The sequence below is a fragment of the Somniosus microcephalus genome, chromosome 1 (genome assembly GCF_052327205.1).
Source record: "Somniosus microcephalus isolate GS21.2 chromosome 1, FLI_Smic_1.0, whole genome shotgun sequence".
In the NCBI taxonomy this organism is placed as follows: domain Eukaryota; kingdom Metazoa; phylum Chordata; class Chondrichthyes; order Squaliformes; family Somniosidae; genus Somniosus; species Somniosus microcephalus.
Window position 1 is genome coordinate 399,471,601 of NC_140987.1, and position 24,566 is coordinate 399,496,166.

Genomic DNA, 24,566 nt, shown 5'->3' on the forward strand with positions numbered 1-24,566 from the left:
GGAATATTAAACAGTCTCTTAATATTTTAAAACAAATGTAAGAAGTGACTTCACCTGACGAAGGAGCAGCGCTCCGAAAGCTTGTGATATCAAATAAAACTGTTGGACTATAACCTGGTGTTGTGTGACTTCTTACATTTGTCCACCCCAGTCCAACACCGGCATCTCCACACCATTTTAAAACAAGTCACAGCTTTGATCCATTACTGAAAAATTGTAAATGCAGCAGAGAGATCCGAAGAATTTTTTTTTAGCTATGCATGTATATAAAGGAGAAAGTGTTAAAGACAAGGTGGGTATTATATTTTTGAGTCTTTTCTGCACTTCTTATATTAGATTGCATAGCTTCCATCGTTAAGACTACTCTCATGGTTGAATTTCAACTCCCTATGACTTCAATAGTCTTAATATCTAGGTAAGCTTTTGGTAACATGCCCAAGATAACAAACAGAAAAACCTTTCGGATAACTATTTTAGCTTTTAGAATTAACTTGTGCCTCCACGGGTCTTTTTCCGAGTGGCAGGTGCAGCAGGCGGTTAAGAAGGCAAATGGTATGTTGGCCTTCATAGCGAGAGGATTCGAGTACAGGAGCAAGGATGTCTTGCTGCAGTTGTACAGGACCTTGGTGAGACCACACCTTGAGTAGTGTGTGCAGTTTTGGTCACCTTATCTAAAGGGAGGATGTTCTTGCCATGGAGGAAGTGCAGCAAAGATTCACCAGACTGATACCTGGGATGGCAGGAATGACGTATGAAGAGAGATTGGGTCGATTAGGCTTATATTCGCTAGAGTTTAGAAGAATGAGAGTGGATCTCATTGAAACTTATAACATTCTAACAGGACTAGACAGACTAGATGCAGGAAGGATGTTCCCGATGGTCGGGGAGTCCAGAACCAGGGGTCACAGTCTAAGGATAAGGGGTAAGCCATTTAGGACTGAGATGAGGAGGAATTTCTTCACCCAGAGAGTGGTGAACCTGTGGAATTCTCTACCACAGAAGGCAGTTGAGGCCAACTTATTAAATATATCCAAGAAGGATTTAGATATATTTCTTAAGGCTAAAGGGATATGGGGAGAAAGCAGGGACAGGGTACTGAAATAACAACAGAAAATGCTGGAAAAACTCAGCAGGTCAGGCAACATCCGTGGAGAGAAATTAGAGTCGACGTTTCGGGTGAACCCTTTTTCAAAACTGGAAAGGAAATGAAATTGATCGAAGGCAGGGCTGCGATAGAACAAAAGAAGTAAAGAGACATTAAGAGGTATTCAAAACCAGACGAGATGGACTAGTGGAGACAAAAGACGGCTCGGATTAGGTGTGAAGTGTACTGGCAGAATGAGAGACAGGGTACTGAATTTGGATGATCAGCCATGATCTCATTAAATGGCGGAACAGGCTCGAGGGGCCAAATGGTCTACTCCTGCTCCTATCTTCTATGTAACCCCAACACTCCTGCTGAGCTCCAATAGAATGAAAGCCATAGCGCGACCGGGAGCCTCACTGAGCAGACGACCGGCATCTTGAAACAACGGTTCCGGTGTCTTGACCACTCTGGAGGAGCCCTGCAGTACTCGCCCGAGCGAGTTTCGCTTTTCATTGTTGTGTGCTGCATGCTTCACAACCTTGCAATTATGAGGATCCAGCCATTGCCACTAGGGATTGGTGCACCACCTCAGGAGCAGGAAGAGGGAGAGGAGGAGGAGGAAGTGGAGGATGAAGAGGCGAATCAGCAGCAACAATGTAGGAGGGAGGCGCTCAATATAGATAAGGGAGTGAAGGGTTATGGGGAGCGGGCAGGGAAGTGGCTTTGAGCCCAAGATCAGCCATGATCTTATTGAATGGTGGAGCAGGCTTCAGGGGCCAAGTAGCCTATTCCTGCTCCTAGTTCTTATGTTCTTATTCTTCTCCCATCTTCAATAAGCAATATGATGTCACAACATCAGACATCATTTAAGGTTTAAACGAACGAGCAAATTTACTGCAGAGAAAATGAACAAGCAATAACTAATATAACAGATATTAGAGTTATACCATCTATCTCCTCAAAAAGAAAATAATTGTTCAGTATGTCTAAACTAATTACCATTCTTTTGAATTAACATTTTCTTCTCATGTTTCTCACCAATGTGGGAACTGAACTAACTCTTGAAGGTTCCAAGCAGATTCGCTCAACTTAGTTCCACTCAGCTGAATACATATTGTGGATTTAAATAAACAACAGTCAGATTCCAAAGGAAACAATTATTATAAATGAATAAATCATACAGTATGTGCTTGTTCGAATGTGACTTAGCTTCTCCCTTCAAGTTCTTAAGCCAATTCAAAACTTCCTTGCAACATTTGTATCAATCTAGGTTGTAATATGGAATTTAACTGCAGCTGGCTTTTAAACTACTATGTATTATGACTGGATTTAAAGGGACAGCCACCAAGTCAAAACAAAATTATTTCCCTTTGTGTCACATTACTCCTGCCCCATCTGAATGTGGGTGTTGCCAACATGGCACTCATAAGGATACAGTACATTTATTCCTGATGTGACAATGTCTAGGTGTTCCTGGTTTGGAAACCATGACAATGTTGGATGGCCATGTTATATCCTTGTAGGGAAATGCACTATTGCAACAGACACATGTTTTTGGCATGAGTTGACTCTAATCATACTAAAAGATTGCGGTCAGAATACACAGAAAAATAGGAGGAGTAGGCCATTCGGTCCTTCGAGCCTGCTCCGCCATTCAATATGATCATGGCTGATCCTCTATCTCAATACCATATTCCCGCTCTCTCCCCATACCCCTTGATGCCTTTTCTGTCGAGCAATCTATCTACCTCCTTCTTAAATATATTCTTCCTTCTTAAATACAGAGTAAATTAAGTTCCATATTAATATGGCTACTGTAGTATACCCAGACAATGCTTAAAAATTCTTTTTAATTGTGGAATAAACCACCTCATAGCAGCTGCTTGAAACTTAGGTGAACAACTGGGTGTTTCACCCCAGAGTCAGTTACTTCTCTCAGTAGAGCACTGATGCCTCTGATGTGTTGGTGTGGAATGAGAATGTTCTGCCCCCCTTTCAAAACTGCTAACATCACCTCCCTCCTCAAAATACCCCACCCTTAAACCCTCTGTGCATATCCAACCTTCAAAGTCTTTGACCATGTTGCCTCCCAAATCCGTGCCCATCTTTTCCACAATTTCATGTTAGAATCTCTCCAGTCAGGTTTCTGCCCCGTCATAGCACTGAAACCGCCCTAATCAAAGTTACAAATGACATCCTGTGACTGAGGTGCACTATCCCTGCTCATTGTTCTTAACATCTCTGCAGTCTGGGTTGTCATGGTCAACCACACCATCATCCTCCAACGTCTCTCCTCTGTTGTTCAGCTCAGTGGGACTGCCCTCACTTGGTTACACTCTTACTTATCCAACCATAGCCAGAGCAGCTCCAACAATGGCTTCTCTTCCTGCCCCCACACCATTACATATGGAGACCCACAAGGATCTAAACTTAGTCCCCTCCTCTTTCTCATCTGCATGCTGCCCCTTGGTGACATCATGGGGTCAGGTTCTATAGTAATCTGGGATGTAATGCTTAAGTTATCCACCAGATGGAGCCAAATAGTAAGGGTTCACATTCACCAGTTTTTAAGGTAATGGGTCATGTATTCAATGTCCTGGTACACCAGTTTATATGGTAATGTGGCATTGCATTATGGGTATGACTCAGAGGTGAATCCTCCATCTTGCCATCGTGCAGTAAGAATTGTGTGCTTTGCTTGCAGCCTGTAAGAGATGTTTCTCTGCTACACCGTGTAATTAAACAGTTGGGTTTTGTTCCTAATATCTCGCTTCTCTCAGTTTCTGACCGTACCACTCGGATATCACATATTGGCGACGAGGATCAACAGATCACATTTTGACGAAGAAAAAAAAAGAAAAGGAGCACTGAATAGAGGATCATGGCTGCTACGGTAGGAAAGATCTCTGCTTTTGATGTTCAGATGCAGACCTGGGATGAGTACTGCGAGTTGCTGATGCATTTCTTTGAAGCAAATGATATAGATGATGTCAGAAAAAGGAGAGTTATTTTGCTCACTTCTGTGGGAAGTCAGACGTATAGTTTAATGAGAAACTTATGCAGTCCTGCTAAGCCTGGAGACAGATCATTTGCTAACTTAGTGGCCTTGCTGAAGGACCATTTCAATCCCAGACCGAGTGAGATTGTACAGCGTTTCAAATTTAATTCACGGAACAGAAAACCGGGAGAGACTGTATTGGATTATGTAGCGGTGTTGCGAAAATTGGCACACGATTGCAATTACGGGAACAACCTGAAAGACATGCGGAGAGATAGGCTAGTTTGCGGGATAATGGATGATCGAATGCAGCGGAGATTATTGTCTGAGACTGGGCTTACGTATGAAAAAGCGTTGGAACTTGCTCAAGCCATAGAGACAGCGAACCGAGATGTAAAAGAAGTACAAGGTTCAGACTGGGTGACTACAAAGCAAGTTGCAGGTCAGATTGTTGTGCACAAGTTAAATATGCATCAGAAACCACAACGTGAGCATGTAAAGGCATGTTATCGATGCAATGGCGATCACCTGGCGAGGGAGTGCAGGTTTCTGGAGGAAAAGTGCCACAAGTGTGGGAAAAAAGGACACATAAAACGTGCATGCAGGGCAAAAGCAACCATGGAGGAATATAAACCAAAAGGGGGAGGAAAGCAAAACCTAGGAAGATAAGTGAAAAAACAGGGAACACATCACATCAGCGGAGAAGCTGAGAAAGAAGACGACATGTTCATAATGCATAGTATGGTAGAGAACATTCCAAAAGTGGATCCTATCACTTTGCAACTGACGGTAAATGACTCTAAGGTCAATTTGAAGTGGATACAGGATGCGGCGTAACCATAATGAACAGGGAGGAGTACTCAAAGTTGTGGAACCGTGCAAAAGTTCCAGAGTTAAAGTCTTGCTCTATGCAGCTTAAAACATATACCGGTGAACGAGTGGCGACATTAGGTACAGCTACTGTAACTGTGCAACACAGGGACAATGTGGAACAGCTGCCTGTAGTTGTAGTATCGGGTTCTGGACCAAACTTGTTAGGTCGGGGCTGGATACAAGGACTTAAATTAGATTGGGGAGCAATAAATCAAATAGAGGGAGGCAAACAGTTTTCTTTGCAAGAAGTGTTGATTGAACATGAGAACGTGTTCAAGGACGAACTTGGCATATTTAATGGCCCCCCAGCTAAGATTTATGTAGACAAGGAGGCACTGCCAAGGTTTTTTAAACAACGACCTGTGCCGTATGCCATGAAACCGAAGGTAGAGGCTGAGCTTGACCGTCTTTTGAGAGAGAACATTCTGGAACCCGTGAAATGTTCAGAATGGGCAGCTCCCATTGTACCTGTTTTAAAACCGGACAATTCGGTAAGACTCTGTGGAGATTATAAATTGACAGTAAATAGGGTGTCTAAACTAGAACAGTATCCTATTACCAAAACAGAGGATCTTTTTGCAAACCTGGCTGGAGGGAAGAAATTCACGAAGCTGGATATGAGTCATGCATACTTGCAGATTACACTAGATGAGGAATCCAAGAAGTATGTAACCATAAATACACACAAGGGTTTGTTTACCTATAACCGCTTACCATTCGGTGTCTCATCTAGTCCAGCTATTTTCCAGAGGGCTATCGAGGGTGTACTGCAAGGGATCCCACATGTTTCAATCTATCTGGATGACATCTGAGCACTCTGAGAGAGGTACTACAAAGATTGGATAAGGCTGGGTTACGGCTCAAGAGGAGTAAGTGCACTTTCCTGGGGAATGAGGCCGTGTTCCTGGGACACAGAGTGGACGCCACCGGGCTCCATCCAATCAAGGAGAAGGTACAAGCACTGCAGGAGGCCCCAGCTCCTACCAATGTGACTGAGTTGCTTCTCTCAGTTTCTGACCTTACCACTCGGATATCACAGGTTCCATATGCACACTGATAACACTGAGCTCTATCTCTCCACCACCTCCTGGCCAGACTCTCATTCTCATAGCTCTGCAAATGTTTCCTTTTCAAGTATAAATTCAATTCCCTTTTGAAAATTATTATTGAATCTGCTTCCACCACCCTTTCAGGCAGTGCATTCCAGATCATATCAACTCGCTGCATAAAAAGAATTCTCCTCAACTCCGCTCTGGTTGTTTTGCCAATTATCTTAAATCTGTGTCCTATGGTTATCAAACCTCCTGCCAGTGCTGGTTCTCCCTATCTACTCTATCAAATCTCTTATTTATTTTGAACATCTCTATTAAATCTCCTTAACCTTCTGTGCTCTAAGGAGAACAATCCCAGCTTCTTTAGTCTCTCCACATAACTAAAGTCCCTCATTCCTGGTAGCATTCTAGTAAATCCCCTCTGCACCCTCTCCAAGGCCTTGACATCCTTCCTAACCTGTTCTGCCCAGAAATGGACACAATACTTCAGCTGAGGGTTTAGCATAACTTCCTTAGTTTTGTACTCTATGCCTCTCTTTATAAAGCCAAGGTTCCCATATATTTTTTGAAAATAGCCTTATCAACTTGTCCTGCCACCTTCAAAGATTTGTGTGTGTGAATCCCCAGGTCTCTTTGTTTCTGCCCCCCCCCCCCTTTAAAATTGTACCATTTAGTTTATATTGCAGCTCCTCATTCTTCCTTCCAAAATGCTTCACTTCACATTTCTCTACATTAGATTTCATCTGCCATGTGTCAGCCCATTTCACCAGTCTGTCCATGTCCTCCCAAAGTCTGCTACAATACCCCTCACTGTTGTTATTGTTGCTGTGAAAGATCAAGTATAATTGGGGACAAGCTAGCACAGGATCTGCTGACATGACATTTTAAGCCTTCCATAAGTATTTTCTGCACAAGGGATCAAACCACTTAATTGGGCTTCAACTTGTGGGTAAGGCAGTTAATGGTGTAATCAGGAATGAATCTACAAAAACAGTCAACCCTAGGAATTTCCTTGCTTGTTTTTTTGGTTATGCGGCGGTCTCAACTGTAAACCTGTTTGTTTTAACTTGGTTAATACATCAGTGACCTGGATGAGGTGTTCCTCCAATGTTGAAATAAAAGTGGCCTTATCGTCAATGCATGTTAGTTTGGAAGGCAGAGGAAACAAAGGCTAGAAAATAGACAACAAAGGGAGTTTGGCAGTACTTAATAATGGTATATACTTCAATGCAAGGCAGATGAGCCGACGGCGCAGATAGACATGTATGATATCATAGCTATTACTATAATTAAACATAGCTTAAAGGGCAGGAATGGCAGCTTAACATTCCTGGTTACAGGATTTTAAGATGAGATAGAGAGGGGGTTAAAAAGGGAGGGAGGGGGGTCGCAATATTGGTTAAAGAAACAATTACAGCTGTGAGGAGGGATGATATGTTAGAAGGATCATCAAATGATGCCATATGGGTTGAACTGAAGAACAAAAAAGGGGTAATCACAATGCTGGGAGTGTACTGTAGACCCCCAAACAGTCAGAGGGAGATAGAAGAGCAAATATGTAGGCAAATTTCTGAGAAGTGCAAAAAAACTACCCGAATATTAACTGGGATAAAATTAGTGCAAAAGGTATAGAGGGCACATAATTCTTAAAATGCATTCAGGAGAACTTTTTTAGCCAAAATGTAGCAAGCTCAACAAGAGGGGGCAGTTCTGGATTTAGTTTTAGGGAATTAAGCTGGACAGGTGGAAGGGGTATCAGTGGAGAGCATTTTGATGGTAGTGATCATAATTCAGTTAGATTTAGCATAGTTATGGAAAAGGACAAAGATAGACCAGGATTAAAGTTCCTAATTGGGGAAAGGCCAATTTTACTAAGCTGAGAAGTAATTTAGCAAAAGTGGACTGGAAACAGCTACTTGAAGGTAAATCAGTGTCAGAGCAGTGGGAGGCATTCAAGGAGGAGATAGTGAGGGTTGAGAGCAAATATGTTCCCACAAAGAAAAAGGGCGAGACTCCCAAATTTAGAGCCCCTTGGATGTCAAGGGTAGGGTAAGGAAAAAATTGGATGCTTTTGTCAGATACGGAGAGCTCAATACTACGGAAAGCCTGGAGGAATATAGAAAGTGCAGGAGTTAAATTAAAAAGGAAATTAGTAAAGCAAAGAGAGGGCATGAAAAAATTGGCAAGTAAAATCAAGGAAAAACCCAAAGATGTTTTATAAATACATAAAGAGCAAGAGGATTACAAAGGAAAGAGTAGGGCCTGTTAGAGACCAAATCGGTAACCTGTGTGTGGAGGCGGAAGACATGGGTATGGTTTTAATGGATACTTGTGCCTGTCTTCACAAAGAGAGGGATGATGCAGACATTGTAGTTCAGGAGGAGGAGTGTGAAATATTAGACGGGATAAACAGTGAGAGAGGAAGTATTAAGAGGTTTAGCATCTTTGAAAGTAGATAAATCACCAGGCCCAGATAAAATGTATCCCAGGCTGAAGCATGGCAGATGCAATATAACGTGGATAAATGCGAGGCTATCCACTTTGGTGTCAAAAACAGGAAGGCAGATTATTATCTGAATGGCAATAGATTGGGAGAAGGGGAAGTGCAACAAGAACTGGGTGTCCTTGTGCACCAGTCGCTGAAGGTAAGCATGCAGGTGCAGCAGGCGGTTAAGAAGGCAAATGGTATGTTGGCCTTCGTAGCAAGAGGGTTTGAGTACAGGAACAAGGATGTCTTGCTGCAGTTGTACAGGGCCTTGGTGAGACCACACCTTGAGTATTGTGTGCAGTTTTGGTCGCCTTATCTGAGGAAGGATGTTCTTGCCATGGAGGGAGTTCAGCGAAGATTCACCAGGCTGATACCTGGGATGGCAGGAATGACGTATGAGGAGAGATTGGGTCGATTGGGCTTATACTCGTTGGAGTTTAGAAGAATGAGAGGGGATCTCATTGAAACTTATAAAATTCTGACAGGACTGGACAGACTAGATGCAGGAAGGATGTTCCCGATGGTCGGGGAGTCCAGAACCAGGGGTCACAGTCTAAGGATAAGGGGTAAGCCATTTAGGACAGAAATTAGGAGGAATTTCTTCACCCAGAGAGTGGTGACCCTGTGGAATTCTCTACCACAGAAGGCAGTAGAGGCCAATTCATTAAATATATTCAAGAAGGAGTTGGATATATTTCTTAAGGCTAAAGGGATCAAGGGATATGGGGAGAAAGCAGGGACAGGGTATTGAATTTGGATGATCAGCCATGATCACATTGAATGGCGGAGCAGGCTCGAGGGGCCGAATGGCCTACTCCTGCTCCTATCTTCTATGTTAAGAGAAGCAAGGGAAGAAATAGCAGAGGCTCTGTCCATCATTTTCCAATCCTCTCTGGCTACAGGTGTGGTACCAGAGGACTGGAGGACTGCTAATGTTGTACCATTGTTTAAAAAGGGAGAGAGGGATATAGAGAGTCATTACAGACCAGTCAGCCTAACCTCGGTGGTGGGCAAATTATTGGAAAAAATTCTGGGGGACAGTATTAATCATCATTTAGAAAAGCACAGATTAATCAAGGACAGTCAGCATGGATTTGTTAAGGGAATGTCGTGTCTGACTAACTTGATTTAATTTTTTTGAGGAGGTAACGAGGAGGATCAATAAGGGTAGCGTATTTGATGTAATATACATGGATCTTAGCAAGGCCTTTGACAAGGTCCCACTTGGCAGACTGGTAAGGAAAGTAAAAGTCTATGGGATCCAAGGGAAAGTGGCTAGTTGGATTCAAAATTGGCTCAGTGACAGTCAGCAAAAGGGTAATGGTGGACGGGTGTTTTTGTAACTGGAAGGCTGTTTCCAGTGGGGTTCCACAGGGCTCAGTACTGGGTCCCTTGCTTTTTGTGGTATATATCAATGATTTAGACTTCAATGTAGGGGGCATGATTAAGAAGGTTACAGATGATACAAAAATTGGCTGTGTGGTTGATAGTGAGGAAATAGCGGAAGACTGGTCAGGTGGGCAGAAAAGTGGCAAATGGAATTCAATCTGGAGAAGTGTGAGGTAATGCATTTGGGGAGTGTTAACAAGGCAAGAGCATACAGAATAAACGGTAGGATACTGAAGTGTAAAGGAACACAGGAGGGACCTTGGAGTGCCTGTCCACAGATCCATGAAGGTAACAGGACAGGTAGATAATGTGGTTAAGGCGCCATACGGAATTTTAGATATGAGGAAAGATTGGATAGGCTGAGGTTGTTTTCTTTGGAACAGAGGAAGCTGAGGGGAGATCTAATTGAGGTGTATAAAATTATGAGGGGCCTAGATAGAGTGGATAGGATGGACCTTTTCCCCTAGCAGAGAGGTCGATAACCATGGGACATATATTTAAAGTAATTGGTAGAAGGATTAGAAGAGAGTTGAGGAGAAATGTTTTCATCCAGAGGGCGGTTGGGGTCTGGAATTCACTGCCTGAAAGGGTGGCAAAACCCGAAACCCTCAACACTTCTAAAACATACTTGGATATGCACTTGAAGTGCCGTAACCTGCAAGGCTTCGGAACAAGAGCTGGAAAGTGGGATTCGGGTGGATAGCTCTTTTTCGGCCAGCACAGACACAATGAGCCGAATGCCCTCCTTCTGTGCCGTAAATTTCTATGATTCTATGTGCATTTTCCAGCCCATCAGAACTGAATCTACCAATGACTGGAATGTGGTGGTTGTAAATTTTCATTCCAAAGGACATTACAAAACTCCAGAGTCAATTGGCTCTCTGCACTAAGTGGCACCCACCAATAACTTTAATCAGATTTGGCCCCATCAGATACCTCATATCCCCAGCTTTTCCAGTATCTCCTCAATGCAAGGCATCGGGTAGGTGTCAGATTCTGCCAAGTCATTTAATTCACGATAATCTACACACACTTTTTTTCTTCCTTTCCGATGTCAAGGATTGCAAGCTCCATCAACTCTTGAACACCAACGCCCCTTCGGAACCTTCTTCCCCTTCACTTTCCTCTGACCCCCCCTTCTCCCAATCTCACCCCCGCCACGTTTTCACTATCCCCTCTGACCCCGAACAATCAGTCCTCAGCTTCATCCCCTTACGCCCCCACCTCAATGAATTTCGAGCTCGGTACGATGCGGAGCTCTTTTTCTGCCGCCTTCGTCTCCATGCCCACTTCTTTAGCCAGGAGTCTTCCCCTCGCACGGCTGACCCTTTCTCCCGCTTTCAGAATTCTTGTTCTACCTGGACCCCTCCCCCTGGCCTCTTACTCTCTCTAGATCTTTTCATTGCAAACTGCCGCAGTGACATCGGCCATCTCCATTTCTCTGCTCCCCTCACTCACTCCAACCTACCTCCCTCTGAACTTGCAACACTCCATTCTCTCAGATCCAACCCCGACATTATCTTTAAACCTGCTGACAAGGGTGGTGCTGATGTTGTTTGGTGAACTGACTTCTACCTAGCGGATTCTGAACGCCAACTCTCCGACACCTCCTCCTACCTCCACCTGGACGATGACCCCACTACCGAACATCAAGCCACCTTTGCCAAGACTGTCACTGACCTCATCTCCTCTGGAGATCTTCCCTCCATGGCCGCCAATCTCATAGTCCCCCAACCCCACACAGCCCGCTTTTACCTCCTTCCCAAGATCCACAAACAGGACTGCCCTGGTAGACCCATCGTTTCAGCCTGTTCTTGCCCCACGGAACTTATCTCTTCCGATCTCGACTCTATCTTTTCTCCCCTTGTCCAGTCTCTTCCCACCTACATCTGCGACTCTTCTGACGCCCTCCGCCACTTTAACAGTTTCCAATTTCCTGGCCCCAACCTCCTCCTTTTCGCCATGGACGTACAATCCCTCTACACCTCCATCCCCCACCAGGATGGTCTGAGGGCGCTCCGCTTCTTCCTTGAACAGAGGCCCAACCAGTCCCCATCCACCACCACCCTCCTCCGCCTGGCTGAACTTGTTCTCACATTGAACAATTTCTCCTCTGACTCCACTCATTTCCTCCAAATTAAAGGTGTTGCTATGGGTACCCGCATGGGTCCTAGCTATGCCTGCCTTTTCGTGGGTTTATGTGGAACACTCTTTGTTCCAGTCCTACTCTGGTCCCCTCCCTCACCTCTTTTTCCGGTACATTGATGACTGTATCGGTGCCGTTTCCTGCTCTCGCCCTGAACTAGACAATTTCATTCACTTTGCCTCCAATTTCCACCCTTCCCTCACCTTCACATGGCCCATCTCCGACTCTTCCCTTCCTCGACTTCTCCATCTCCATCTCTGGGGATAGGTTATTGACCAACATTCACTACAAGCCCACTGACTCCCACAGCTACCTGGACTACACTTCTTCCCACCCCGCCTCCTGTAAGGACTCTATTCCATTCTCCCAGTTTCTCCATCTCCGCCGCATCTGCTCCGACGATGCCACCTTCCACACCAGTGTTTCCGACATGTCTTCCTTTTTCCTCAACCGAGGATTCCTCTCTACCGTGGTTGACACGGCCCTCGACCGGGTCCATTCTATCTCCTGCACTTCTGCCCTCACCCCTGCCCCTCCTTTCCGGAACCACGATAGGGTTCCCCTTGTCCTCACCTTTCACCCCACCAGCCTCCACATTCAACGGATCATCCTCCGCCATTTCCGCCACCTCCAACGTGATCCCACCACCAAACACATCTTCCCCTCCCCTTTCAGCATTCCGTAGGGACTGCTCCCTCCGCGACACCCTAGTCCACTCCTCTATCACCCCCAGCACCCCTTCCCCTTGCAACCTTCCCGTGCAAGCGCAGGAGATGCAACACCTGCCCATGTACTTGCCCCCTTCCCACTGTCCAGGGCCCCAAAAACCCCTTCCAGGTGAAACAGCGATTTACTTGTACTTCTTGCAATCTAATATACTGTATTCGCTGCTCACAATGTGGTCTCCTCTACATTGGGGAGACCAAATGCAGATTGGGTGACCACTTTGCAGAACACCTCCGTTCAGTCCGTAAGGGTGACCCCGAGCTTCCGGTCGCCTGTCATTTCAATTCACCGTTCCATTCCCACTCAGACCTCACCGTCTGTGGCCTCTTGCATTGTTCCACGGAAGCTCAGCGTAAGCTCGAGGAACAGCAACTCGTCTTCCGATTAGGCACTTTACAGCCTGTAAGGATATCAGCAAATAGTGATGATATTTGTCTGTGTTTGATTACTTATGCCTTACAGCATATTTGTCTGTGTTTTTGATTACTTGTGCCTGACCAGCAGAGGTCATGTGAGAGACAAAGAGTCCAGGGGAGTTTTACTTTCAGTTTCATTCTAGATGCATCACAGCATAGTGTGTTCTGTAAAAAGCTGTAGAAAGTCTTGAACAAGACTTTAGATTAAACAACATTCTCTTTCAGAAATGAGTCTTTATTGAACCCAAAAAGAAATCAAAACACAGCCTTCCGGACTCAATTTCAGGTTCAACAATTTCAGATCATAACCTCGGCAGCTATTATATTTTTAATCCACACTTTTGGTTTGTGCCTTTTCCTTTTTTTTCTCTCTCCCACATGGCAGCTGTCTTTCACTCTGCCAGCGCATTTCACACGTCATCTAGAGCCATTGTTGGTTTCTTTACCTGTCCTATTACCATCTCGTCTCCCCTTGAATATCTCTTAATGTCTCTTCTTTCATCCCCTCCCCCATTTCCCAGCCCCCTAACTGCCTTTTAATCTGTTTCATTTCCTGCCTTTTTTTCTCAGTTCTGAAGAAGGGTTTCGACTCGAAACATTGACTCTGCTTCTCTCTACGGATGTTGCCTGGCCTGCTGAGTTTTTCCAGCGTTTTCTGTTGTTATTTTACACAGAATCATGTTGTCTCGTCATTCTTTGCAAAACTGGAAATTAACTACCGCCTCTATGGCCAGATTACTCTCATGTCCTTTATCTCCAGATCACGGGTAGGCAGAAGTTCCACCCTGCTGAAAAGTCCTCCAGAGGATTTTCAGGGCACTTATGTTCAGTGCCCATCTGGAACATCACCCCTCTCAAAATTATCATGCGTGGGCAAAAAAGTTATCATATTGATGAGCTCAAATATCTATGTGAGCCTGCAAGCTACTGATGTAAAGAAGGTGTGAGGTATTCCACACATGGCGTCCCCTGCATAAAGGTGGTTATGGTTTGTAACAAACCAATTCCGGCTTTGAGTTTTTGGTTCAAAAGCAACCACTCCACTCACTCGACCCAAACTTTTCTTGCATATCCAAACTGCAATGCGAAATGTGTCAATTAGTTAATGGAAGGCCATAATCCTGAGGTTCCCACCATCACAGATGTCAGTCTTCAGCCAATTTGATTCACTCCGTGTGACATCAAGAAATGGTTGACTGCACTGGACAAACCAAAGGCTATGGGCCCAGACAACATCCTGGCTGTAGTGCTGAAGATCTGTTCTCCAGAACTAGCTGCGCCTCTAGTCAAGCTGTTCCAGTACAGCCACAACACTGGCATCTGCCCAACAATGTGGAAAATTGCCCAGGTATAACCTGTTCACAAAAAGCAGGAAAAATTCAAACAAGCCAATTACCACCGAAATCAACCTACTCTCGATCATCAGCAAAGTGCCAAAGAGCTTCACGGGAGCTTAATCAGACAAAAATCAACACCAAGCCAAAGGAAATATTAGGACAGGTGACCAAAAGCTTGATCAAAGAGGTAGGTTTTAAGGAGTGCCTTAAAGGAGGGGAGAGGTGGCGAGACAGAGAGGTTTAGGGAGGGAATTCCAGAGCTTATGGGGCTAGATGGCTGAAGGCACAGCCATCAATGGTGGGGCGAAGGAGATGGAGGACACACAAAAGGCCAGAATTGGAGGAACGCAGCATTCTCGGAGGGTTGTAGGGCTGGAGAAGGTTACAGAGATAGCCATCATATCTTTGTGTGGTGTATGTGGTACACGTTTTGTACGTTTGTCACCATGCAATGTGTGTAATAGAATAAAACCAGGGAGAATTCAAAATTCTTGACCTACTCGCTGTGTATTTAAAAAAAGCTGTACAACAATGTGTATTTTATTGTTTACTTCAGGAACAAACTAAAATGACATCAAAAATTATTTATTTATTTTTCCAATAATAAAATGCAATTATGTTTCACACAGGGGAATATGCTTTCTCAAATAAAACTATTTAACCCCGCCAGCTGTGATTTTTAAAAAAAACGTATTTCCCTGCCTGCTTACTTTTAAACAAAATTTATGCATACCAATCTAGAAAACAGGCTAAAGGTTGCCAACAGCTCCTAAAAAAGCCTGACTTAGCCCCAAAATAATTGACAGACCAAAAAACAGCCCTAAATATAGGCTTTATGACAATATCCCATGATTTTTATTGCAGGAGAAAAAAACCTAAATTGCACAAAGCAGGGAGCTGGGAGAGCAGAAAGAATTAGATTTTTATCTAGCAGGAGCTGGGGGCATCCCTAGAAAATTTTGATTTTGAACCTTTATTTGAGCTTTTTCTGACATTTGAGCCTCTTCTATCCAAAAATAAATTCTCCTGGAAGGGTTACAGATATTCTAATAAAACTTTACAAGATCCAGTAAATCTGACCCCATGTTGATTTGTGATTTGAAATCTGCTACAATAATCCCAAGCACAAGTACATTCCAAATGCACTAGATGTCACTTAAACAAACCACAGAACCGAATTCTGATGAAGTCACACCCAAGCATTAACCTGCTTTTACCTCAGTTTAGATTCTGACCAGCCTGCTGTGCATTTCAAACATTTTCAAATGCATGAAACTAGAAATTACTGTTGGTGAAAAAAGCACACTAATGTGCTTATATGATGTTCCTCTGTCTGCTATTTTAACAGAGGGATTAAGTTGGGGAAAGTAATTTATCAGCAACAGTAATTTCTGGCCTATATTGCTCTTTTTTGTCAAAAGGTTTATTTTCTTACACTGAAAATAGAAACCATTGCGCATGAAACACTAAAAGCACAAAAGCATGACAAGAAAACAAGAAACTCAACAAGGACTACAGCTCCTAGCTTGCAACTGTGTCTATAACTCCCAGAAATATTTTAATGACTGACAGCAAGACTATCCAGTCATTCTGTACCAGGACTTGTTGTTTGGAAGCCCTATCTGTGATGGAAAAGTATGACCATACAAACATAGAAGATAGGAGCAGGAGTAGGCCATTCGGCCCTTCGAGCCTGCTCCGCCATTTAATGAGATCATGGCTGATCATCCAAATTCAGTACCCTGTCCCTGCCTTCTCCCCATACCCCTTGATCCCTTTAGCCTCAAGAAATATATCCAACTCTTTTTTGAATATATTTAATGAACTGGCCTCCACCGCCCTCTGTGGCAGAGAATTCCACGGGTTCACCACTCTCTGGGTGAAGAAATTCCTCCTCATTTCAGTCCTAAATGGCTTACCCCTTATCCTTAGACTATGACCCCTGGTTCTGGACTCCCTGGCCATCAGAAACATCCTTCCTGCATCTAGTCTGTCCAGGCCTGACAGAATTTTATAGGTTTCGATGAGATCCCCTCTCAATCTTCTAAACTCCAGTGAGTATAAGCCCAATCGACACAATCTCTCCTCATATGTCATTCTTGCCATCCCAGGTATCAGCCTGGTGAATCTTCGCTGCACTCCTTCCATGGCAAGAACGTCCTTCCTCAAGTAAGGCGACCAAAACTGCACACAATACTCAAGGTGCGGTCTCACCAAGACCCTGTACAACTGTAGCAAGACATCCTTGTTCCTGTACTCAAACCCTCTTGCTACGAAGGCCAACATACCATTTGCCTTCTTAACCGCCTGCTGCACCTGCATGCTTACCTTCAGCGACTGGTGCACAAGAACATCCAGGTCTCTTTGCACTTCCCCTTCTCCCAATCTATTGCCATTCAAATAATAATCTGCCTTCCTGTTTTTGCCACCAAAGTGGATAACCTCACATTTATCCACATTATAGTGCATTTGCCATGTTTCTGCCCAATCACCCAACCTGCCCAAATCGTACTGGAGTTTCACGACATCCTCCTCACAGCTTACCCTCCCACCCAGCTTTGTGTCGTCTGCAAATTTGGAGATATTATATCCAATTCCCTCGTCCAGATCATTAATATATATTGTGAACAAGCTGGGGTCCTAGGACCGATCCCTGCGGTACCCCACTAGTCACTGCCTGCCACTCGGAAAACGACCCGTTTATTCCAACTCTTTGCTTTCTGTCCGCCAACCAGTTCTCTATCCAAGTCAATACCTTGCCCCCAATCCCATGTGCCTTAATTTTGCACGCTAATCTCTTATGCGGGACCTTATCGAAAGCCTTCTGAAAGTCCAAATACACCACATCCACTGGTTCTCCCTTATCTATTTTACCAGTTACATCCTCAAAAAATTCCAGTAGATTCGTCAAGCATGATTTACCTTTTGTAAATCCATGTTGACTTTGTCCGATCCTGTCACTGCTTTCCAAGTGCTCTGCTATTACATCTTTTATAATAGACTCTAGCATTTTCCCCACTACCGATGTCAGGCTTACCGGTCTATAATTCCCCGCTTTTTCTCTACCACCTTTTTTGAATAGTGGTGTAACATTAGCTACCCTCCAATCCATGGGTACTGTTCCAGAGTCTATCGAGTTCTGGAAGATGACCAGCAATGCATCTACTATTTCTAGGGCCACTTCCTTAAGTACCCTGGGATGTAGATTATCAGGCCCTGGGGATTTATCAGCCTTCAGTCCCATCAATTTTCCTAACACCATTTCCCTACAAATACTGATTTCTTTCAGTTCCACCCTTTCATCAGACCCTATGTTCCCTGGCATCTCTGGGAAGTTATTTGTGTCCTCCTTTGTGAAGACAGAACCAAAGTATGAATTTAGTTGGTCTGCCATTTCCTTGTTTCCCATTATAAATTCCCGTGATTCTGACTGCAAGGGACCTATGCTTGACTTCACCAATCTTTTTCTCTTCACATATCTATAAAAGCTTTTACAGTCAGTTTTTATGTTACCCGCTAGCTTACTCTCATATTCTATTTTCCCTTTCTTAATTAATCCCTTTGTCCTCCTTTGTTGAATCCCATTATTGGGATGTATATACAAGCAATTTTTAATGCAATTTATATTTATCAAACCAGCAATGTTGTTATTTACTATTCCAGAACGTCTTCACACTCCCCCAGTCATTCTTATCACCCTCTCTCAGGAATATTACACTGCTTCGGTTTTACTCCAAGCATGCAGGCCCAGTCTGAGGTGTCTACATCCCCTTTAAACTTGATTGGCAATTGAACATAGTCACTTTGTCTCCATCCCCTCCACTGAATAAAAAAGGACTTTCAAACACAAAATATTGTTTTCATTGACAGAATATTTTCCAATATATTAAAGCCTAGCATGATTGCAAATAAATCATGTGAATGGCACAGATAGGTGTACATACGAAAGAGACAGGTAGGAGACAGAGATAGATACAGACTGAAATAGGCAGACAGAAAGACAGAGGCAGATAAAACAGAATAAAGTACATCCCAAAGATAATCCAGGGAAAACAAAGTATTTAAAATTATGCTCTACAACCATCCAACCCGATCCTCTCACTGTGTTCTATGCCCCATTATGTGTAAGGTTCACAAAATTTCAGAAAATTTCGACAGCCCCCGAAGATTTGATTAAAGAAAACCTGGTTGGAATATACCTTAAAAACCCAGGGCATCAAAGATGGCTGCCAGGCCTCGTGGCAAAAGAGAAAGACAGCCTATCTGAACATCTCCCATCAATGGCTGAAGTACTTGAGGTAATAAACTGTCAATCAACTGTGGTTTAGGAAGTTCAACATCAAACAAAGGATTGTTTGTTTACAAGCTCTCAACAGTGTTGACTCAAGGGCTTAAGCACTTGAAGCTGTCAATCAATTGCAGTGGGACTGCAACCGCAGGACAATGGATTGTTTACAAAACACTTGAGTACTGTTTACCGAAAACTTAAGGTTTGTTTACCCAGCACTTGAGAAATCAGTGGGACATTTCAAACTGAATAGCTCTATTCACAAACCAGTCAAACGAATAGGAAACGCATTCAAACCCATTACAGTCAATGGGGACAGATTGGTCCCTTTTGTGTGAGCCCAGATACATCCAGATTTGGGCGCCAAGATAAGGGCTCCCAAATGGGGTATAAAGATAGCCCCTCAGGAAGCCATACTCTCTCTCTGCCGTCTCGCCTCCGTGCCCTGCTTACCAGAGGAACAGCTCAGCAGCCCGCCCAAAGAAGTGGAATACCAGCAGTTACTTTTGAATTACTGGGGTATCTCTACTTCGGGGCGGTGAAGAATTCAAGGCAGGTCGCAGGGGCACGGAGCAGGCGTTTACTGGTGAGCATAAACTTTCTGGCCTATTACAAGGCAACCTAGATAGGTATAAGGGGTGGGAATTAAAGGGGAATTTCGTTAAAATTGTCAATTTTAGTCAATTTTCCCTCGATGTGTCCGTTTCTCCTCCCCGTTAAGTAAAACTGTGCTGTATTAAGTAAAGGCGTGCTGTGTTAAGTAAAAGTGCTGTATTCATAATTATTTTCACTGTATAGCAATTTATTCTTTATTTTTAATAAATGTTGGTCTTCTTTGCACCCAACCACGAGTCTCGTTTTGTCTATATCGCTACTGAAATAAGTCCGGCGGTCAGAACCAGAAAGGGAAGCGATTCAAAACCACACGGGGCCTGGAGCAGCTCAGATACGCCCGACTGGCCAGACAATAACCCCAAAACCAAGTACCCACCTCCCTTTCTACATATGAGAACTGCAGAAGTGGTAAATATCAATCAGAGCAAGTACATCAGAAAGGAGGGAAGAGAGAGAGAGAGAGAGACTACAACTGGGCCACTGCAATTCATAATTATAAATCAATATGTGGCTTTCTACCAGTTTATAATTGCTAATTCACATGCAACAGAACAACCCATTTAGAAATTACTGGCAGGATGAATTCCTCTACCTGCAACAGATGCCCTGCACTGCCATGTTTCACAAGTGCTTAAAACCAGCTCTGGTCAAAGGAACATTTCAAGCACCACTCTGCCTGCATAGAAGCAAGTACTCATAACTAAGCAAAAAGTATTGTAATTTAAAAGCTTGAAATAATACCACCTGAAGCAGAGGATGCAACTTGCAGTAAAAGGCACTTTGAGCAGCGCACTTAAATACATTTTCTTTTAAGTATTGTACAAATGCACAATTATCTCAAATGCACATTATATTAACTTAAGCTTGTTTTCTAATACAAATCAAGATAATGTTAATTTCCCAAAAGGATGAGTCAGGTGACAATACCATTATTAAAAGTAGCAAAATTTAATGTGAAAACAGAGGTGTGTGTGGCAATCACAGAGGTGCAAACATAAGGACATAAGACGTAGGAGCAAGAGGTGGTCATTTGGCCCCTCGAGTCTGCTCCGCCATTCAATAAGATCATGGCTGATCTGATCTTGGCCTCAACTCCACTTCCCTGTCCGCTCCCATAACCCTCGGCTCCCTTACCATTCAAAAATCTGTCCATCGCCACCTTAAATATATTCAATGACCCAGCCTCCACAGCTCTCCGGGGAAGAGAATTCCAAAGATTCACAACCCTCAGAGAAGAAATTCCTCCTCATTTCTGTTTTAAATGGGTGCCCCCTTATTCTGAAATTATGCCCCCTAATTCTAGATTCCCCCACGAGAGGAAACATCCTCTCTGCATCTATCCCGTCAAGCCCCTTCAGAATCATATGTTTCAATAAGATCCCCTCTCATTCTTCTAAACTCCAATGAGTATCGGCCCAATCTGCTCAACCTTTCTTCATAAGACAACCCTTTCATCTCCAGAATCAACCTCGTGAACCTTCTCTGAACTGCCTCCAATGCAAGTATATCCTTCCTTAAATAAGGAGACCAAAACTGTACGCAATACTCCAACGATAGATTAGATGTTGTGCTAGTGAGCAGTCTGAGCATTGAGTTATATTCTGCACAAATTTCACAGTTAATGTTATTAAATTGGGTGCTTATAGACTAAACATTAGAATTACGTGTTTTTTAAAAAAAAGTATGTCAGGTAGCATTCTTTTGGAGGCCAAATGTAAAAGAATAATTCATTTCTTAAGAGACTGGCGATAAAGTGGAAAAAATAATACATTTTAGTAATAATGTTGTCCGGATATATTATATCCTACATTATACGAATTTATTGTCCAATCAAATTAGAAATAAACTCAGTCTATAATTTCATATTAATTTTGTAAACGATTATCAAGCCTATCCTGTATTTGGCCAATTGAAAAAAATGCCCTCTGCCCTGAATGTCTGATTCAAGCTAATTTAGTCACCAGCCTCACATAAAATTACCCAAAATTGTTAGATTAAAAATCTATCAACTGTGAAGTGTAAAATTAACTAGAATGTACTTCTTTTTAAATCTAAATTTCAGCCGGTGGGGGGCAGGTGTTGCGAATGTTGTTCACAATTCCGACAGACCTCGGCATACACGACCTCGCACAAAGCACCAGTGGTAAGCGCATTTTCAAATTTGCACTTACTCAGCTGGTTGGTTCAGTGAGTTTGCATCATTTTTGCATATTGACATAGTGAACACATGTCCACGGCGTCAGTATCAGGGCGGCCAGACCCAACACTTTTCCGGTGATACCAACTTTTATCAGCGTTCTAACATGATCCCTGACCAAACCTGGAATAAGCATTTGCCTTATATAGCTCGGGATCAAGCAGCTTTATAAACAACTGTGAGTGACGCCGCCTCCCTGCTTACAAAATAAAAAATTTTTGCGAAGACAATGCCACACTCTTTCCAGAACAAACAGATAAAGAGCAATGATATAGAAGACTGGGGGGCTCCAGTAATGCCACACTTACACTCGGTCCTCAGTCTCAGCCGGTGCCCAGTCCAGGACGCGGTCTCATCACCTCACCGCGCGCCGCTTCAGCGCAGGCTCGAGAAATTTCCCTCCTTGCGCTCGGAGCTGAAAGGTATTTCAGCACAGGGCGGGGGGAGGGTAGCAAAAGAATATTCCTAAAGAAAGAGAAAAAGCAAACTCCGATCCAGCGGGCTCCGCCCTGTGTGTGCGCGTTTTTTTTTGCTTCAGGTTTTGAAATATTTTTTGTAACATTGCAAACTTTGATCATGATCATTGCAAACTCCGCCTCTTGATTTAGGAAAGTTCAAACCCTGAAAGTCCCGGAAAGAAGACTCAAAGGTTTTTTTTTAATCCGAGGTTCCTGTTGCCTCAGTGTGGCCCAGTGGAACTGTTCAACACCTCACGCTCTATTACTTCATCTCATTGGAGAGAAGCCAAGATTTAATTTACTTCACCTCTGCAGACTCGGCATTTAATTACAGCCATTTTAGAACATTATGATCACCAAGCCTGACGTAGGACAAAGTTTGTATCTGTCTGCAAGGACATTTGTCCTTCTCACGAAGGCCCCAGTGGTTTGAATATTTGAGGCGAAGTGTCCCTATCCAGTTCAAAAGCGACTATGAGGTAGCCAGTTGAATCCTGGACTGTCAGTAGGGTCGGAAATTATATGATGATTTATAGAAGCATCTGCTGTCCACTCTTAATGCCAAATAATTGGTAAGGACAAGTCAAAGGTATCAGGAAAGGTTGACCATATTGGGTGCCTCGAAGAGTTGGATAAAACAAATCCGAGTGAATTTGTAACATGATTTTGTGACAAAAGTTTATACACCAATTTTGCTACTGTGTTTGAACGATGGAAGGTGCGGGGGAGCTGTGTTGCAGAGGACTGGTTACCAAGAGAGGGGAATAAAGCACAACATGTTGGACAATGAGCAAGTCCAACTGGGAGAGCGATATTCCTGCTATTCCTGAATAACTGTTAATTTTCAGCGCCAGAGAGATTGTTTGGTAGCAATTAAGACTTATCACGCCATTAAAAATTAACTTACAATTGAATGGATAATCCCAAACTTTTTCTGGTGAGTTTGGTAGGTATCTATCACTTAAGAACATAAGTAGTAGGAGCAGGAGTAGGCCATACGGCCCCTCAGGCCTGCTCCGCCATTCAATAGGATCATGGCTGATCCGAATCTAGACTCACGTCCACTTCCCTGCCCTCTCCCCGTAACCCCTAATTCCCTTATCTGCTAGGAAACTGTCTATCTCCATTTTAAATTTATTTAATGTTGCAGCTTCCACAGCTCTCTGGGGTAGCAAATTCCATAGATTTACTACCCTCTGAGTGAAGAAGTTTCTCCTCCTCTCAGTTTTGAAAGGGCAGCCCCTTTGTTAAGTCCGTGAATGATTGAGACACGGACTAGCAGGAGAGAAACAAACCAAGAGGCTCTCTAGCGCCTTTTATACAGGGGTGGTCACTGCCGGTACTGCAGTCTGAGACCAGTTATTCTCTTAAAGGTACATACACAACAATTCCTCCCCTTTTAGATAAACAGTACATAACATTCATTTAACAACTAATGATAATGAATTACAATCACAATTACTGTTGCTAGATACATTGGTTAAGTTTAAGCAATTGTAAGTTCAGTCTTTGAGGAGGCTTCCTGATTCTGGATAACGCCCCTTTGGAGTATCAGGTTCTTCTGGCAATGTTGAGTCGGAATCAATGTCGTTGTTTGGTTCATCTGCTTCCAATATTACCGGTTCTGCGGTAGCTGCAATTGGAACGTCGATTTCATTACCAGGTGTATCAGATCGTGGTGTGGAGTTGACGTTTTCCAGTGACTCTAGAATCTGGTCAGCATGGCGTCTTACAATGCTCTCCCCAATGTCCACGGTATACATGAGAGGTCCTTGTCGTGTACAAATCGTTCCTGGCTGCCATTTCTCAGTGCGGTAGTCCCGGGCCAAAACTGGTTGACCTATCTTAAAACTCCTGGTCGGCCTTTCATTCATATTCTGAAACTGCCTGTTCTCCACATCTCTTCGGACGTTTGGCTTAACCAAATCCAAGCGGCATCGTAGTCTTCGATTGAAGAACATCATGGCTGGAGTTTGGTTGGTAACCGCATGTGTCGCATTCCGGTAGGCAAACAAGAAGTTGTCCACCTTGTGTTGTAGGGGTATATCTTCATTACACATTGCCTTGATAGCCTTCTTGAATGTTTGGACAAACCTCTCGGCCAATCCATTAGTGGCTGGATGATATGGGGCAGATGTGTAATGCTTAACACCATTGTTCTTTAAGAACCTCCGGAACTCTTCAGACACAAACTGTGGTCCATTGTCAGAGCAAATCTGTTCAGGCAGCCCATTCCTGGCGAATATGGTTCGTAAAACTGCGATAGTTTTTTCCATGGTGGTTGAGGACATTTTTATTACCTCTGGCCACTTTGAATGTGCATCCATCGCAATTAAAAACACTGAGTCCATGAAGGGACCAGCAAAATCAATGTGCACCCTTTGCCATGGAGATGAGGGCCACTCCCATGGATGCAGAGGAGCTTGTGGTGGGGCGTTTTGGACCTTCTGGCATCCTGCACAGCTCTTGGTCATCTCTTCGATTTCTCTATCGATT

General features: G+C 43.6%; 1 protein-coding gene across 1 annotated transcript in view; it reads right to left on the reverse strand.

Moving 5' to 3' along the window:
• LOC147125137 (endoplasmic reticulum membrane adapter protein XK-like) overlaps window positions 1-22,553 on the reverse strand; it is a 50,857-nt gene extending 28,304 nt beyond the window's left edge. Inside the window, exon 1 of the mRNA XM_085997890.1 lies at window positions 21,921-22,553. The gene's annotated coding sequence lies outside the window, so the exon portion shown is untranslated. The remainder of the gene's footprint in view (window positions 1-21,920) is intronic.
• Between the last annotated feature and the right edge of the window lie 2,013 nt (window positions 22,554-24,566).